General features: G+C 36.6%; 1 protein-coding gene and 1 pseudogene across 1 annotated transcript in view; one reads left to right on the forward strand and one right to left on the reverse strand.

Moving 5' to 3' along the window:
* Grm5 (glutamate metabotropic receptor 5) overlaps positions 1 to 19,462 on the forward strand; it is a 492,924-nt gene that overhangs the window by 74,245 nt on the left and 399,217 nt on the right. The gene's annotated exons all lie outside the window — the stretch shown is intronic.
* On the reverse strand, positions 7,356 to 7,685 carry LOC114627115 (annotated as a pseudogene).

Below are 19,462 nucleotides of genomic sequence, written 5' to 3' on the forward strand. Positions count from 1 at the left end.
TCCTCTCTCTCTCTCTCTCTCTCTCTCTCTCTCTCTCTCTCTCTCCTTTTCTCCTCTATGTACTTTCTGATTTCTATTAATAGAAACCTGCCACAGACAGTGTACAAATACATCCTTTGATTCCCTTGATTAAGCTTTATAATGGTTATTGCTATGTGTTAAAAAAAAGTAAACTCAAAATACTCTAACTTATAATTCTTATAATTCTGAGACCCCATTTTAATATAACTTTCCTTGGTATTCTGAGATACACCCAATATAACCATGTATATATGCCTCCAGTTGACAGTGTCCTAGAAAACAATTATTCTTTGGTCAAATACAGCAACACAATTTTGGGTTGGATGTTGGACACTTGACTTCATTTAATGGCTCTTTGTCAAGCCTAGCAAATGAACAGAGTATCAATATTTCAAATAATTAAAACTTTTAAATATATCATTCTCTATGCATCTTAGAAGAAATGTGGTATACCAGTATTCATGGTACACAATTTAAGTGTCGATTAAGGTAAACATACATACAAAAGTCATAGCTCACTAGGTGATGAAATATTCACACAGAAGAATGAAAGAAATTTTGCAATCTGCAACAATGTACAAGAACTTGGCGGGAGTTTGTCAAAGTGAATAAGCCAAAAGTAGGAAGAAAATTCTTGTGTGACCTCACCATATGAATAACCTTAAATATTCAGAAGCAGGGGCTGAAGAGATGGCTCAGTAGATCAGAACCTTGACTTCTCTTCTAAAATACTAGTGTTCAATTCACAACACTCAACATAGCAGCACCAAACTCCTGTCCAGGGAATCTGACACTCTCCTCTGGCCCTGAACACAATATATGCATAGGGTGTACAGCCATAAATACAAGCAAACTACTTGTGATTCTTTTTTAAAATGCCAGAAGCAGTGAATAAAAAAACCAGTAATTCCTAGAGACTGGTGGGTAGAAGAAATGGTGTGTGTGCTTGGGGGGGGATGCCACTGAAAGATGCTGATATCTTGGCATACGATGAGCAAGTTCCTTGTATTCTAATATTTCACATGGTTGGTGATAGTTGTTGAATGATTTTGAATGTGATGCTCATTACTTAATGTAACATGAAATATCATTTCACAAAGTGAATATATTTAATCTTTCAGCAGCTAAATATTTTATGATAAAAAGATTCCATAGAAATTGATCTCATAGAAATCCCATGAAGTAAGAATCTTAGAGTTGAGTGTCATGTATTGAATTGTAGGTCAAATACAATGAAGAAATGTAGGAATGTAGAAGGTGTCTTGTCTCCTCCTTTCATACTTCCTCAGGTTTCCTGAGAAAGGAAATCATGCTGATGCTTATGAGGTTCTGCTGACAACTGAGAAAAATGCTAAACATAAGTTACATTGATGGAAACAAAGGTGTTACCAACAGAGCTGAGATAGTCAAGAAAAGGCTTGTGACAAAGTCTTTCTCTGTACTGAACCTTTAAACCTAATGGATTTGTCAGGTAAGATGAACAGATGTTAGTTCTCATCACAGTGGCAAGCCTTGTAAAGGAATATAGATTACAGATGTCCCTGAGAAACACATCTGAATATTTACAAGGTCTCCTGTATTAACAGTTGCATAAAGTTGATGAGGCAATAGAAGCAGAAGTTGGAACTAATAGTTTCTTAAATGTTCAAATAGAATGCCTTGTAGTTGACTTAAGAAAAGTTTAGACTAGAAACTTAACAGTGAAAATTTTAGGACTGAAAGAACACCCAAATATTCATCACTCATAATTCCCTGCTGTTAGCATCTTTCATGACTGTGCCACATCTGTCAAGAATGAGACATTAATGCTAATTGTTATTATTGATGTAGCTACTTTACTGTCTTTATTTGATATCAACAATTTTCCACTAATGCATTTTTTTCTACTTCAGAATTCCATTTGGGTATCATGTAGCATTTAATAGAATTGTATCCTTGGCACTTTCTGCCATTTAACAGAGTATTGGTGTTTCCTTTTTCATGATTTTGTCACTTAAATATAATTTATTAAAATCATTACTATTGTCAGTACAAATCATAAGGATATCTATTAGTTCACTTAGTAGTTCTGTTGTAATAGGAAAAGATACCCTCGTCCACATAGCTCAGTATTATTCTTAGGTCTGTATGTAGAGAGGTCACTCATTATTAATTCTACTATTTCTACAAAGCAACAATAAAAGTTTAGTTTTCCTTTCTGATATAAATTCAATCACCTGTATTCTTATTTAATTTTACCCACTCGAAGACTAAATTGTCTAATCCTGTTATTCTCCTGGCTAAATTACTTTATTCTCATTTCAAAATTACTTATTCTAGCTATTTGCATGATTGGTTAGTTGGCTAAATTATCTCATGTTTTATAAGTTGTCATTCAACATTCCTTATTTATCATGTAGAGATGATTTCTTGATGTTAAACTACAACAGTGAGGACTAAATTTAATTAATGAGTGTTATGCCTAACTTGTGGGAACCTCAGTAGACCACCAGAAATTTCAATACCAATGTAATAAACAAAGAGAGTTTTGTTGTTTTTTATTTTTAATCTTTTAATTTTTATTAATTATTCCATTTGTTTATGTCTCAAATGATATCCTGGTTACTACCTCCACCAACCCCCCCCATACTATGATATCCCACTTCATGATGACCCCTCCATGACCACCCCATTCCACATATGCTCTCCCCCCTCCCTTTTGCCTATATGAGAGTGCTCCTCCACCCACCCACATTTTCCAGCCCCACCTCTCCAGCATCACCTTACTCTGGGGCATCAAACCACCCTCAGACCAAGGGCCTTCCATCCTTTCGAGCAAGGCCTTCTCTGTTTCATGTTTATCTGGAGCCAAAGATCCAGTTAGGTACACACCTTGGTTGATGGTCTATTCTCTGGGAGAACTGGGTGATCAGGCCAGCCTATGTTGTATTTCCAATGGGACTGCAGTCCCCAGTCCTTTTGCCAGCTCTTACACCAAGTTCCCTGCATTTGGCCTGATGTTGGCTCTAAGCATGCACCTCTGCTTTGGTCAGTTGCTGGCCAGATCTCCCCAGGAACTGCTACACTTGGTTCTTGCTGACAATTGCCTCTTGACCATGGCAACAGTGTTGGGTTTGATGTCTGCAGACGTGATGTATCCTCAGGTGGAGCTATTCCCCAGTTGGCGCTTCCTTCAGTCTCTATTCCATTTTTTGTCCATGTTATTCTTTGAATAGAAACATTTCTGGGTTAAAACAATTTTGAGATGTGTGAGTAGTTCCATTCCTTGATCAGGGGCTGTGCCTATATAATGGAATTGGTCACCACAGGTTCTATTCCCCCCTTCTCTGTGCATTATAGCTAAAGTCAATCCCATTGGATTCAGGGAGCCTGACATTTCTCTAGTGTGTGGGACTCACCAGTGGCTATCCCCCAATTCCTCATCCCTCTTGCTACCTATTGTTATTCAATTTCCTGACCCTCTGTACATCTTTCAAGTGTCTTCCAGATTCTGATACTGACACTCTTATTTCCTCCTCTTTTCTCCCTCCCTTGTCCCTCTCTCCTTCTATTTCCCAAATCAACCTCTTCCCCCCTCAGTGCAGGATTGAAGCATGCCCCCCCTGATCCTCCTTCCTTCTATGCTCCATATAGTCTGTAGATTGTATCATATTCATTGTGAGTTTTTGGGTTAGTATCCACAAAGTTCAAATCCAAGTGGGTCAAGGACCTCCACATAAAACCATACACTGAATCTAATAGAAAAGAAAGTAGGGAAGAACCTCAAATGCTTGGGCACAGAGGAAATCTTCCTGAACAGAACACCAATGGCTTATGCTTTAAGAGTAACAACTGACAAATAGAACTTCAGAAAATTGAAAAGCTTCTGTAAGGCAAGGAACACTATCAATAGGACAAAACGGCAACCCACAGATTGGGAAAAGATATTTACCAACCCTACATCTGATAGAGGGCTAATAACCAAAATATACAAAGAACTCAAGAAGGCAGACTCCAGAGAACCAAAGAATCCTATTAAAAAGTGGAGTACAGAGCTAAATAAAGAATTCTTAACCAAAGAATCTCAAATGGCTGAGAAATTCTTAAAGAAATGGTTAACATCATTAATCATCAGGGAAGTGCAAATCAAAATGACCCAGAGATGGATATTCCACCTCACACAAGTCAGAATGGCTAAGATCAAAAACACAGGTGACAACAGATGTTGGCGAGGATGTAGAGAAAGAGGAACATTCCTCCATTGTTGGTTGGATTGCAAGCTGATACAACCACTCTGGAAATCAGTCTGGCAGTTCCTCAGAAAATTGAACATAGTATTATCTGCGGACCCAGGTATACCACTCCTGGGCATATACCTAAAAGCTGTTCCAACATATTACAAGGACACATGCTATACTATGTTCAAAGCAGCCTTACTTATAATAGCCAGAAGTTGGAAACAACCTGGATGTCCCTCAACAGAAGAATGATTACAGAAAATGTGGTACTTATACACAATGGAGTACTACACAGTGATTAAAAACAATGACTTCGTGAAATTCTCTGGCAAATGGATGGAACTAGAGAGTTTTTATTATATATGGGACTGGACCCAGATCGCTGTCCTTCCATCTCTGCATGTTAGGAGAGTGACCCCTGAGTGTAGCAGTTTGATAGAAAGATAGATAGATGATAGATAGATAGATAGATAGATAGATAGATAGATAGATAGATATGAATATGAAGATGTGTAAGCTGGGGATTTGAAGCCCTGGCATTTCATAATTGGATAGGGGAAAAGTAGTGTGTCTTGATAACATTTGTTCAGACAGGGAGGGGGAATAGTAGAACTGGACAAAGACCTTTTTGACCTGGGAAGAAGTAACTTATTGTACATGGTCACAGCTGCCTTGGAATACTTAATTGTCTCTTTTCCATAGCTCAAGAGTGGGCTTTTATCACTTCAAGGATAGGAGCTCCTGCCTCCTTTAAAGACAAGAGCCATCTGCTCCAGGAGAGTGCTATCATGAAAAAGGGAATGCAATGTTCAGGAGCCAGGTTGGGCTCCCTTTTATCTGCCCCCTTTAAAGGCTAGAGGCATGTGTGCTGGGGGTTGGAAGAAAGGGAATACTAACATTTCTGGCTCAGTACAGGGTCAAGAAAGTGCAGGATTTGATGTCCAGAGATGGGGACAGATTACCTGTGTCTCTTCATGGGGACATGGAGAATCTCACACTGCAAGCACTTGACACTTGACAAAAACACTGACACACTCTGAGACAATATGCCAATTAACTATCCAGTTTACAACAAAAGTAGTATTATAAGAAATTGTACAAAATAATACTTCAATATTACTGCACTCATTACCCAGGTCAATGTTAGTGACCTGTAACCCTATAGAGAAATATCACCATGAAGACACACTGGGGAACAGAAAAAGTTCAACCACCATTAAGATCTCTCAAGTTTCTCTTGGATAGCCCTGTACTCTTCTACATTTTCCACTATTGTCTGACTCCTGTCAACCACCCAATGAGTACTTTAGATCTATAAATTTTAATTTCAAAAATATTGTATACATATAATTATGTAATAGCTAATGATTAAATATTAACTCTTTAACTTATTGTAATTATCTGGACTTTTGTCTAGTTGGATATATATATATATATATATATATATTAGTGATGTTTCTTTTTGATTACTGAGTAAGTTTCTAGGAGGCAGATATAGATTTAGGACATCTATTTCTAGTTATGGTGAATAAATCTACAATAAATATTTCCTAAATATTATAATGATAACTAAATTTCCTTTTTAGGAAATTAAAAGTTATCATTGAAATTTATATTTTATATATTACTGAAATATCTATTATAAATATGTATAAACATTTGTATAATATATATGCATGTAAACACATATAAATATAGAAACTCTCAAGACCTATTTCAGATTGAATGAGCCATTACACACTACTTTTAGTACTGTACGAATTGTTGGTGCCATTTTTCATCCTAGACATTCTGATAGTGGTGATATGATAACTCATGGTTTTAATTTAAATTTCTGATAGATCATGATAGTAAAATTTTTGTAATGTCTTTGTATATGTTAATCAATGTAAACAATGTGCTCATTTTCATGTACATATTATTTTCAGTAAGTGTTTCATATCCATTGTATGTTTCATATCAACATTTCTATCATGTGGTTTTACTGTTGCATTTCATCATTCTACTTACTAGTTTTTCATTAGAAAACTGTTTAGAAATATAATCCCACAATCTAAATATTGATCTTTCACATTTTTTATATGGATTTTCATTGATAATCATTTCAAAGGCTGACAAAGTTCAGTTATACATTTTCTTTTGGTTTATGTGGGTTATGTGGGCCAGATATATTTTGCCTTCCTTTGTATACTGAAAAATTTGGTTTTGGCTCTGTAAACTATTTATAGTTTCATATTTCACATTTAAGCTATTTATTTCATTGAATGTGTATATGTATTGTTTCTATTGAAGTCCATTTTTCAATAAATTTATAATTTTTGTTTATTCTTTGAGAATTCTATATGTGACTAAAATGTATTTGTCTTATATCCACCTCCACTGCATCTCTCCAACTCCCAGTAGAAGCACTCCCCTCTCCTTCTCAATTTTATTACTCCTCTTCTCAATTTTATTATTCCTTCTCCTACTTTTTGTTCCTTCCCTTTCTCCTTCTCCTTTTTCCTCACTGAGTTCAATTAATATCTCTAGTATTTGATTGAGGCCATCCAGTGAAGCATGGTCAAGGTATTAGTAGCCACGCTCATGAAGAAAACTTACTTTTCCTCTTCAGAATCCATCCATTGTCAATAATTTTTAAGTTGAAATGGGGCCTTATGAGAGCTCTGCCATCCATGCTGGATTTTGAGTGATTTGATCTTTCGCAGGTCAGGAATAGGTAACCACAGATGCTGTCAAATTATTGGAACAATAGCCCCTACCGTGTCCAGAACATATGACTTACCTAAGACTTCTTGCAATATTTCCACCCCTTCTTCCAAACTGTTCTTTGATATTTGGGGGAAGAATCATGAGGTTTATTTTCATGCTCACTGATACCCATCTAGATCTATATCAATGTAAAAAGTCTGGATTTATTATTCTGAATTGCATGTATATAGTTCAAAATTGTGCTAGACATGTTTGTGGAGGCCTATGTTATTTTTGAATTTTCTCTTTTACTTCTTCATTTAAAAAACAAAAACAAAAAGCAGAGGGTTTTATCTCTAGCCCATTGGTCAGGGTTCTGCAGGCCTCAGCGGGGCAGGAAGCAGGCTCTCAGAGGGCGCGTGCTCCACATTACTTGATGAGTGGGTTCTCACGCAGGAACATCTTTGAGATGTAGCAGTCCTTGTTGACAGGCTTGGACTTCTTGCCCTTGCCGCTCTTGGGGACCTCGGTCCACATCTCCTTCACATTTTCCAGCACCATGTTGCAGTGCCTGTCAAAGGCCTTCACCCGGCCCAGGAGCTTCTTGTTGTTGCAACAGTTAATGAGCACTTGCGTGTTGTTCTTGACTGACTGCGTGAGCACTGAGAGGGGACCTGTGTTGAATTCCTCCTCCTCCCGCTTCTGCAGCTCCTCTGGGGTCATCTCACTCTTGGGTTTATTGAGGAGACTCATGGTGGAGGTTTCGCTCGCAGATCACTCCCGCCTCCAAGCGTGTTGCTCTAGCTTCTGGAGTACAAGGAGAAGGGCGGGACTTCTTACTTCTTCATTTATGTGGTCATCCCAACACCAGTGTACTCTGTCTTGACCTGCAGATTTCAGCATATATATATATGTATATGTAGTATATATGTATATATGTATATATATATGTGTGTGTGTGTGTATCATACTTTTGTTTATTTAAATTCATTGTGTAGTGTTTGCCTGAACTATGCACATAGAAAATTTAAGTGATAATTGAATGCAGTATTAAAACAATCCAGGTTATGAAAAAAAATTTCTTTCTGTATAGAAGAATATAAAATAGCAAGCTTATGATTACGAGGAAGAAAAGTTCATGATTAATCAATTCAAAGCTTGTCTCTTTGGAGCTAAAATATAAATCTGAATGTTACATAAAAGAAAAGCCTAGACGGAAAGGTATGACATAACTGCAAAGATAGGCATTTTAATGACTTCTTTATAGGAAAGAAATCACTAGAGAGAGATATAAAATTATGTCCACTACAATCAGCTAACGAAATTCATATTTATGAGAAATTACCATATGCCAGGTTTTTTTTCAAAAGATGACAAATGAGTCTAATCACTATGTCAGTGACTCATGAATCTTTGCTCTTCAACATTGCCCCAGAATTTGACTACTGTGTTTCCACATGTTGTGTTCAATGTCATTTCATTTGTTTTCACACTTTAACTCATATACACCTGAAGATATATTGAAATTATGTACACACATATGCAAATACATATGCAGGACATACACATGCACCAAACATTATTTATTGTTTATTTGTTTTTATAGAGCAGATATAGTGAAGTTTTGTTTCATTGCTCTGGCTGACATCAAATTTATGACATTGAGTAATTTTATAATAACTAGGATTATAGATGTATGCTACAGTTTCTAGCTACTACATCATGTAGAACTTTTTCACTGTAAATTTCACTAAGTGTAAAGAGTAATTGCCTATACTACACACACACACACACACACACACGCATACACACACACACACACATACACACAAAGATACACAAGTCTATATTCAGCATAAATGAAAATACCTTGAAATAAATGCAATCAGTAAAATCCAAATATTAGAGACTTTTACTATAAACATTCACAGCAAAAAACCACAAAATTTAAAGTGAGAATTTTGACGTTGTTCTCATTTCCTTTACAATTTATGTGACTATCCTACTCCCTTTACAAAATTTGATAGCAATTTGACTTTTTAAAATTACTTTCATTTCTTAAAGTCCAGTCATTGACCCCCTCCTGATTTGTCCTCACAGTTTCATTTAATTTTTCCTCTCCCTGTATTCAGGAGAATGACCTCACCACCATTCCCCAACCAGTCCTTCTCACGTCCTGGGGCCTCAAGACTTTCTAGGGTTAGACACCTTTTCTCCCACTGAGGCCAGACTAGATAGTCTTCTGCTGTTCATGTGTCAGGGGCCTCAGACCAACTAGTTTATGCTGCCTGGTTGATGGATCCGAGAGATCTCAAGGATCTAGTTTAGTTCAGAGTGCTGGTCTTCCTATGAAGTTGCCCTCCTCCACAGCTTCTCCCAGCCTTTCCCTAATTGATCCACAGGGGTCCCTGACTTTATTCCAATAGTTGGGTGTAAGTATCTGCTTCTGTCTCAGTCAGCTGCTTGTTGGTGCTCTCAGAGGACCCCCATGCTAGACTCCTATCTATAAGCACAACACAGAAGCAGTAATAGTTTCAGGCCTTGGAGTCTCCCCTTGAGATGGAGCCTAAGTTGTGCTGGTCACTGGACCTCCTTTCCCGCAGTCTCTTCTCCATTTTTGTCCCTGGAATTCTTTTAAACAGGAACAATTCTGGGTTAGAGATTTTGACTATTAGATGGCATCCCCATCCTTCCATTTGATACCCTGTCCTTCTACTGGAGGTGGACTCTACAAGTTCCCTCTCTTGACTGCTGGGCATTTCATTTAAGGTCCCTCCTTTTCAGTCCTGAGTGTATCTCATCTCCCAAGCTTCTAATACATTCTAGAGGGCCCCCCTGCTTCCCAATAAAAACTTCTGTAGCATATTTCCATTCATTCTGCTGACCCTCAGGGCTTCTCTTCTGCAACCCCCCAATACCTGACCATGTTCTCTCCCATCCTCCTGTTTCACACACAGGTCACTTTCTCACTCTGCCCCCTTGATTGTTTTCTTCTCCCTCCCAAGAGGGATTGAGGCACCTTCACTTGGGCCCTACAGCTTGTTAACCTTGAGTTTTGTGAATTGTATCCTATGTCTTCTGTAAGTTTTTTGGTTAATATCCACGTATTAGTGAGTACATACCATGTATGTACTTTGGGGTCTGTGTTACCTCACTCAGGATGATATTTTCTAGTTCAAGCCAATTGTATGCAAATCTCATGATATCTTTGATTTTAATAGCTTAATATTCCATTGTTTAAATGAACCACATTTTCTGTATTCATTCTTTTGTAGTGGGACATCTGGGTTGTTTACAGTTTCTGGTTTTCACAAATAAGGCCACTATGAATGTAGTGGAACACGTGCCCCTGTGGCATGGTGAGGCATCTTTTGGGTATATGTACAAGAGCGGTATAGCTGGGTCTACAGGTAGATCTATTTCCAATTTTCTCAGGAACCTTCAGATTGATTTCCAAAATAGTTGTGCCATTTTGCAATCCCACCAGAAATAGCGAAGTTTTCCCTTTTTCTCCACATCCCCACCAGCATGTGCTGTAACCTGAGTTTTTCTAGATGGCTTGGTGGTTAAGAGTACTGGCTGTAATTCAAGAGGTCCTGAGTGCAATTCCTATCAAGCACATGGTGACTCATAACCATCTATAATGAGATCTTGTGCCCTCTTCTGGCCTTCAGTAATACATGTAAGCAGAACACTGTATACATAATAAGTAATATGATTTTTAACCTACTGCACACATTTTCAAATAATGAAGATAAAGCTGGCTTATGTGTGTATGTCTCTCAATGGAAGAGCAGTTCTCAAATATGACAAATGGCTCTGGATCTATATTCCACTGCACAGCACACAAGTACAAAGAAGAAAGGAAAAAGAAAAATTAAGAAATTCTCCCAAATCAAGCTTTTGTTATTAAATATCTTGGTTGAAATTGAGCAAGACATTATATATATGGTAAAATAATATTTTACAGATGACAGTTCTTTTGATAATATGAGTAGGATTGATTTTTTTTACAATCCAGAAGTCCATGTATATATGTTACTTCTTCAAAGACAAACATCTCTGAGTAAATTTGCATATTGCATTTTTATTTTTCTTTGTTTTTTTATATTAAAGGCAACAAAATACTGTTCATATGAGTAAAAGATAAGCTAGGCAAAGCTGTCTTACCATAATACTGAATTAGTTGAACTTTCTTGATTGTTTCCCAAATAAAATGGAGTATAAAAAGATGTAACTATATATGTAAAGTAGATTTTTGAATCTTAGGAATATTTAAGTGTATGGCAAGTTAGAAAGATATTACAAAGGCTTCCTATATATATATCAATTAATTCAACCTCATACTAAATAACGTTTTAGATTGTTACATCACACTGGCTGAAACAAAGAGAAACATTAATTCAATACTACGAACTGAACCACCAAACTGAAGATTTTATTTGTGATGGAACCTTGCTGAAACTATCAGAATCCCTTTGTTCTACTGGAAGTTGGAATTCATATTTTTGTGTGTCTGCATCAAGTAGTCACTTACTTTAAAGGTTTTCGCTCCTGTTTAATGCTTAGAAAACAAACTCAGCAAGATTCCAGATGATCACATTATAAAATTGTCCTAACATATTCTGCTTGTTATGAATGATGTGTTAAAGTGACTTTGAATCATTGTTTTAACCACTTGAATTAAGGCTATCTAACTGAGATTTCAAGCAGAAACCAAAATGTGGGATATTTTTACCTTCTCTTCACTTTTGTCCTTATTACCATGAATACAGAATTTCACAAATGTCTTAACATACAGATCTTGAAATTTTCATAGCTATGTATCGAGAGATTGTATTTTATGCGCTCACCTTTTTGTTCTCCAGTTGGAATGTACCATCTCAAAAGCAGCAGCTGCAGAAAATTGTGCAAGCCTGTTTATCGTTAATGTCTCTGCTTGGTAGCTCATTTATCTCCATCTAAACTCCACTGTTACGGACTCCTATAAAACTAAGCCTGAAATGTTTCTGTCAGTAGCTTTGAGAGGATCAGCAGAAAGAAGAACACAAGTATCAGACCCAAGTGTGAAGAAAGAGTATATAAAATGGGTGATCAGGAATGGAAAGTGAGGCAGAGCCAAAAGCTGGGTAAAAGCACAAAAGGCCTTGAATCTATATAAATTGAATGGGTCATTAAAGACGAGCAGCATTAATCACACATCTCTCAAGAGGAGTTTATTATCCAAACTAGATTAGTAACGTTTTTCTTCTTTTTTTTTCTTTATTGACTATTTTATTTATTTACATTCCAAATGTTGTCTCCCTTCCCCATCTCCCTTTGGCAACCTCCCTTGGTTCCCTTTGCCTTCTACCCATTCTCACCTCACCTTTCTAGCATCCCCCTTTGCTGGGGCAAAAAGCCTCCATAGGACCAAGTGGCTTCTCTCTTATTGATGCCAGAGGAGGCAGTTCTCTGCTACTTATGTAGCTGGAGCCAAGGACCCACCCATGTATACTCTGGTTGGTGGTTTAGTCCCTGGGAGTTTGATGGGTCCGGTTAGTAGATATTGTTGTTCTTCCTATGGGGTTGCAATCCCCTTCAGCTCCTTTAGTCCTTCCTTATCTCTTCCACACTGGGGTCCCTGGGCTCAGTTAAATGGCTGGCTGTGAGTGTCAGCATCTGTCTTAGTAAGGGGCTTGCAGAGCCTCTTAGAGAACAGCCCTACTGGGCTCCTGTTGGCAAGCAGTTCTTGGCATCAGCAATAGGCTCAGGTTTTGGTGTCTGTGGATGTGATTAGTCCTAAAAAGGGGCAGTTTCTGGATGGCCTTTCCTTCAATCTCTTAACTTTTAAAATATCTGTTTGGAAGTGCATTTGAGGTAATGTCCAAATTACAAAACAATTATAAGACATTAATTACTGTATAAAATATATATATATATATACATATTTTAAATTATAAAACACCCCCCCCAAAAAAAAACCCACACAAAACAAAATAACAAGGAAGCACTTATTTTCTTTTCTGGAATTAAAAGTTTAATGAATCCTCTAGTGCAATGGAATACTGACAGTGAGAATTGATCCTGGAAAGCAAAACAGGAGCATGTTCTTTAGAAGACAAAGCTGCTCCTGGGAATAAAACAGCTCTTTTCTTCCTGTGCATTTTAGCCCCACTGAATAAGCTGAAAAAGAGTGAAGTATGCTTGTGAGGTGTGGTTTTATGAAAGTTTGATTGCTTTAAAAACGATGGGGGCTTAGTGAAGGATATCAAGGCCTCTTGTAGTGCTCATGTCTTCTCTCACACAGGAAACATTTTGTATTATTGAATGTAAACTGAAGTTAAGAACCCTGATTTTATTCTCACCTCTTCCACTCAGTGAATGTGTGATTTAGCAGACTTCCTACCACCACTGATACTGGTCTGTCTTCAATAAATTGGATATATCAATCTGTCTCATAGAGAAAGGAATCACCAGCATGCCAAGTGGAACCTTTTACATAATAATGGCTCCTATGAGGCATTCAGAGTATTAGCAGCTCATTATCCTTTGGAATGCCAACATTGTATACGATTTTGAATATTTTTTTTACCTTAATGCTTAAGATATTATATGAGTTACTTTTTTTGTATGTTTCTGTGACAAAATACCTAAAAAATGGAGCCTAAAGAAGAAAGGGTATATTTTGTCTCAAAATTTTAATGTGCAGTCCATCATGGTGCAGAAGGCATGGGGTGACAAGAGCATAATGCAGCAGTATACATGTAAAAAGCATTAACTATTTATCACCTCATCATTCCTGTGTTTCTGCATTCAGGAAGCAGAGATGATAAATGCTAGGGCTCAACCTCCTTTTTCCTTTTAAGGTAGTCTGGGACTCTATCCCATGAAATGGTAGCAGCTACATTTAGAGTAGGTCTTTCCACCTTAATTGACTCAGCCTAGAAATTCCTTGACAAATATGTCCAGAAACTTGTCTCCTAAGTGAGTCCTAGAACCACTTAGGTCAACGATCAATCATCACACATATCAAACTGTACCTATCCGTATACCTTCATGAGCTTGGATGTAGATAAGAATGCACCCTTGCAACCATTACAATATACTGTGTCATAGCATATCTCTCACATCCAAAAATTGCATCCTTCATTCTTATTTATTATCATTACCATGTTTTGATAGGGATGCTGAACATGAGATATTTCCTACCAGCAAATTATTTGTCATATAATACACCATTGTTAACTGTAGACCATTTGTTACACAGTAGACGCCTAGAACTTGGCCATCTTCCATTTTCAGTCAGATAAATTGTAAGGAACCCTGATTGCCTATTTACTGGAAACTGATCTACTACAAGCAAAGGTGTTTATGTTTGTAAACAGTGCCAGACACATAGGCGATTCACCTAATGATTAATAAAAAATGAAAGGCTGACTAATTAGAATGAGGTCTCTGAGTTGCATGCCAAAGTTGTAGATGGAGCTTGACATGCAAGAGGAATTTGCCTTCTCTTTGTCTTTTCACTAGCACATTTTCAAGTCCTTCAATTGACACTTAGAGCCTTACAGTTCTGAGGAAATGCTGTGTATGTGCATCTGATTTCATATAGATGTTTCCCTTCCATAGGAATGAGACAAACAAATATGTTTACCTGAGATAAAATGCTTACACAGCTGCAGAGCATACACACACCCACTAGGTTACTACAAAGCAGACCTCTAGCTCTTACCTGATATGTCAGACACTCAAAACTTTCTGAGAACAAGATCATGACATCAGTGATATCAAAATCTTTATATCCTGAATATAGCTTAATAAATAATTGACACCTTTATCCAGGTAAAGTCTAGCTATTCAGAATTCTCAGATAGTTAAAACTTTTAGATGTTGAAAACATCTAAGATGAAATTCTCAAATCCATTTAAAAAGGTTCTTTCATTTGTACAAAGGTTCTTTTAATCTTTCCAAATGAATCTATTATCTAAAATTTATTTCTGGAATCTAATTCTGCTTATGCTAGAAATAGTATTCATTCACTCTATTAGAAAATTAAAATAAATTGAGAGGATTTGCTTCAATATTGATTAGTTTGGTACATATGAATTTATTCATTTTTTCTCATTCTAAATAGGGTAATTTAGTGGGAAAAGATAAGCATAGAGGAAAAAGAATAACCATGCTTAATTAATTTTATATGCTTTTAAAACACCTTTGGTGGAAGTAGTTATCAGTTGTGGGTGTTAAGGGCTTCTAGTTTTACCTCTAAAAGGCACGCTTCAAACTTGAAATTTGGGGATGCATGTAAACTCATGCAATGAGGATGCTCTTCTGGATGCCCCAGTCCACAAATATTTACTAAGCACTGTCTGTGTATTTGACATTAGGAACACGGTGCTGTAAAACCAATAGATTCATTTACTGTAGTTAGAGTTTATGTAAGACCTGTCACTGGTTTGGTTTCGAGTCAATTTGTGTGTTCAATACTTTCTTTTTAAAATATGTTCACGAGTCTTGAGGGATGGCTTGGTGGGTGAGAACACTTGCTGCTATTGCAGAGAGCTGGAGTTTAGTGCACATGTTCTATGTCTGGCAGCTGGAAAGCATTTGTAGTTCTACTTCCAGGACACCAGGTGCTTTGTTCTGACCTCTGTTTCCATCAGTATCAATGTGTGTACACTTACAGAAACATCAAAACAGCTCAAATCCTAGCCTAGATGAAGAGGCTCATAAAGTCCTACTTCTAGCTGAAGACAACTGACAATTCAAGGCTGCAGTAGGAAGTGAGTCAGCTTCCTCAGGAATTTTATACCTGAAAAACCACACACACTCCAGTAGATTGACATATAGACATGCACATAGAGGCATCATTTGTAGTCTGGGTTTAAGCAAAAAGATCACATGATATTGGGAGGGAAGAGTCAGCAAGATAGGGAAGGAGTTGAAAGGAAGGGGATGGAGGATAGGTTTGCTCAAAGCATATTATATACATATAAATTTTTCAGATAATGAAAACCAGAACATATATGTTTAAATATACTGTTACTATGATGCCATCATCTATATTTACTAGCTATAGAGACAAGGACTTTGAAGAGTAATATTCAGATTATCTCCTTTCTATTTTAGAAAAATGTAGCGTTGACAAAAATATTTGAAATTGTATATTCACTGCTAACCACTCTTCACTGGACAAACAATAAGGACTCATTCCTGAGAGGGGCTAGTTCTCCTTCTCCTAACAGGCAATAGTTGATGTGTTTATTTGTCTAGAGATGAGACTTCATGAAATTTTACCATTTCCATGTAATATACATAATAAAAGTGACAGAGGCTATCAAATGAGAATTTAGGGTGAGTATAGAGGAATTCAGAAACAGTTGCTGGAACCAGTTGGAGTGAAAAAAAGAGAGGGAGAATTTATGTAATTCTATATCAATGAGAAACAAGAAATAATAGAAACCACAGTTTATAAGACCAAAACATATTTCAAGAAGAATGTAGGAACATGTTTTTAAAAACTAAAACCATGAAAAAGAAACAGTGATAAAAAACGAAGTAAAGTTCTTGTCTTTTTATAGCTTTGAGGTTTAGAAATTAAAAGTTATGAAATTCTTTATGTCCAATATTTCTGGATTTTGGCAACACATTTAACAAATTCTCCTAATACCATTCCACTTAAGATGCCAAAACGAGGAATGGAAAACTCAGATAGAGTCAAAACAGATTTGCCAATGGTAAGAAACCTGCAGATAGTGAGTTGTGCAGTATATTGCAAATCTACATTTGGACCACATAATTGTTAAGAGTTAAGGTTCCAAGGAGTGTACAGGGAGGGACCAATGGCTTCAGATACATAGGTATCAGAGAATGACCTTGTCTGATATCAGTAGAAGGGGAAGCCTTTGGTCCTGTGGAGGTTTAATGCTCCAGTGTAGGGGGATGCTGGAAGGGTGGGACAGGAGAGGATGGATGAGTGGGTGAGCACCCTCATAGAGGCAAAGGAGAGGGAGGAAGGGAGGTTGTGGTCTAGGGGAGTTGTGTGAGGGGGTAAGTGTGAAGTAGGATATCATTTGATATGTAAGCAAATAGAATGATTAATTTAAAAAGAAAAAAAGAGTTCAGGTTCCAATTTAGAATTCATGGCCCTGTTACTGAGCTTTAATTCATCTGTAGATACAATCAGCATTTTTCTTAGTGTGTGTTTGTGAAGCATTTCCCATAGATTTTCTAGTTGATTTGAAAGTTCATTTTAAGCTCAGAAAGGTCCAATTAGGGATCCATCAAAAATAACATGTGGTCAGGGATAGCTATGAATGTGACCCAAAACAGCATTGTGAGTTTATTTTAAAGATTATGGGATGTTGTATTGCCTTTTTCTGTAAAACTTGATGTCTCACCTCCCTGTATGAAGTTGTAGTTGGCAATATTGTATGGAAATGTCAAGATAAACATAGAGGATAACCTGAATGATATGATCAATGAAGTCTGAACCTAGCTGTATCATGATAGACACTTGAAAGATTTATTTAAATACTGTACAGGTTCAATATTGTTCAGGTTTAAAGAAATTCACTTCTTTGAAATTTTGATCTGTTGACCATACTAGAATGAGCTACACTGAGCATACTATGTCATTTACTGAGTGCTCATCACAGGTCACCTAACTTTAATGTAGGACCCTTTTTAACTTTTTAACTTTCAAGTTTAAAATTTTAAATTTTTATTTTATTACTTTACTTTCATTTGCTTGTCTTGTGTTTTCAGATCCAGGTTGTCATGTAGTCCAGAATGCCACTGTTCTATGAGGTTGGTCTCTTCAACTCTTCCTCCTCTTGCCCCGACCTTTCAAGTTTCTATGATCACTGTGTGCCATGGCTCATTTCCTTTGGTCTCTATAATAATCATAATAACCCAGAAGGAAGTTTCTTTGACTCCATTTAAATTTCAAATATTGTTTCACAGAAAAGTCAAAGGAATCGACCTCCATGAACCATCACACAGCCAGCTTACTGTAATTTAGAGCAGTGACAGGTATAATTTTCCACAGGGCTTAAAATTACAATATTATCTCTGCTTCCTCTTATGAGATGAATTTTACAGACATAATACTATATTTTATTTTAATTTAAAATATATTATGCACAAACATAATTACAACAAAGTAGATGCAGCTTTCTAATTTTCTTATTTTAAAAAAAATCTCAGTGTTTTTTCACATACCCATGCACCTAGTAGCATTGAGTGAACTCACTGAGATAAAACAAAATACTTATGAAATTAGGAGGGAAAAGTGGAAGCGGGTATGGGAGAAAATGAAGGGAAGGGAATGAAGATAGATTTGATATATATATTACATACAAACAAGTATGAAATTCTCAAAAAGTAAAGATTTATAAAGATTTTGACTTGTTATAGTTAAGACTGAATCAGGCATGGCATTTAAAAGTTACTGCTGTAGGTGCTTAAAGGACTGACAAATTCCATCATTGCTCTGTGAACTGTAGTTCTGAGTGACTAGAAGGCAACTTTTAAATGCCAGTGCTTATTGTCATTCTTCCTGCTGTTCTTTATGTTGAGCAGTCCACCTTGTGGCACTGCAGATCCACTGACTCTCCTTTTAAAACAATCCATAAATTAATCGCTCTTACATCTACAGGGATCTAAGTAGTTTGTAACTAAATAGATTTCTCTAAATCTCTTACTATTTGGTACAAAATACACCAGAAATACACTCTCCTATTAAAACAATCTCCTTCATGCCTCAGAAGAAATTGACTGAGTATGCTGCAAAAGAACAGTATATAGGATAAGTTTGAAGAAAGTAGAAAGGCTGCTTCAAGGAGAACTGATTAATGAACATCATTATGGTCTCCAAACCTTGAGAAGATGATCTCAGTTTAAGAAATTAAATTTAAGAAATTAGGTGATGAAATTTTCCTTAGATGAAAGAATCAAACAGATACTATATGATGTAAAAATAAGGAAGGGTATGAGTCCCATGTTTGAGGAAAGGTCTTATATCTTTTTACTTTCCTATTTGCAAACTTATGTGCATTTATATTAAAAATTTACCTTTATATGTACATGAGATAATCATATGCATATAAATATTTGTGCAGCTATTGTTTACACAGCACGCAGACACATATGAACACACATATATCAGTTCATATTTAAGGTCTGTGGGAAGAAGTCAATTCATAATAAAAATCTAAATTTCATATAGCAGCATTATCCTCTCTTTAAACTTAAAAGCACACTCTTTAAATTTCTACCCATACCTACTATAAAAACTTTAATTTGCTCAAGGGAGTTTCATATTGGAAAGTTTCATCATGGGGAATTTTAAGCCATGAGTCCTTTTGTGATCTGAACATAAAGGGCTAACTCATGCTGTAGATGATAACTGGTGTTACTGCTTATAAAACTAACCTGCATCTGTAACCTGTATCTCATTTAGTGAGTGAAATTTTTCTGGGTGCAGTGTCTCTGATTCTATAGGTAGTCAGAGGGCTCCTGTATTCTGCCTTTGCTTTAGGTGATGGATGGCT

Source organism: Grammomys surdaster, unplaced genomic scaffold, assembly GCF_004785775.1.
Source record: "Grammomys surdaster isolate TR1022 unplaced genomic scaffold, NIH_TR_1.0 242, whole genome shotgun sequence".
NCBI classification, from domain to species: domain Eukaryota; kingdom Metazoa; phylum Chordata; class Mammalia; order Rodentia; family Muridae; genus Grammomys; species Grammomys surdaster.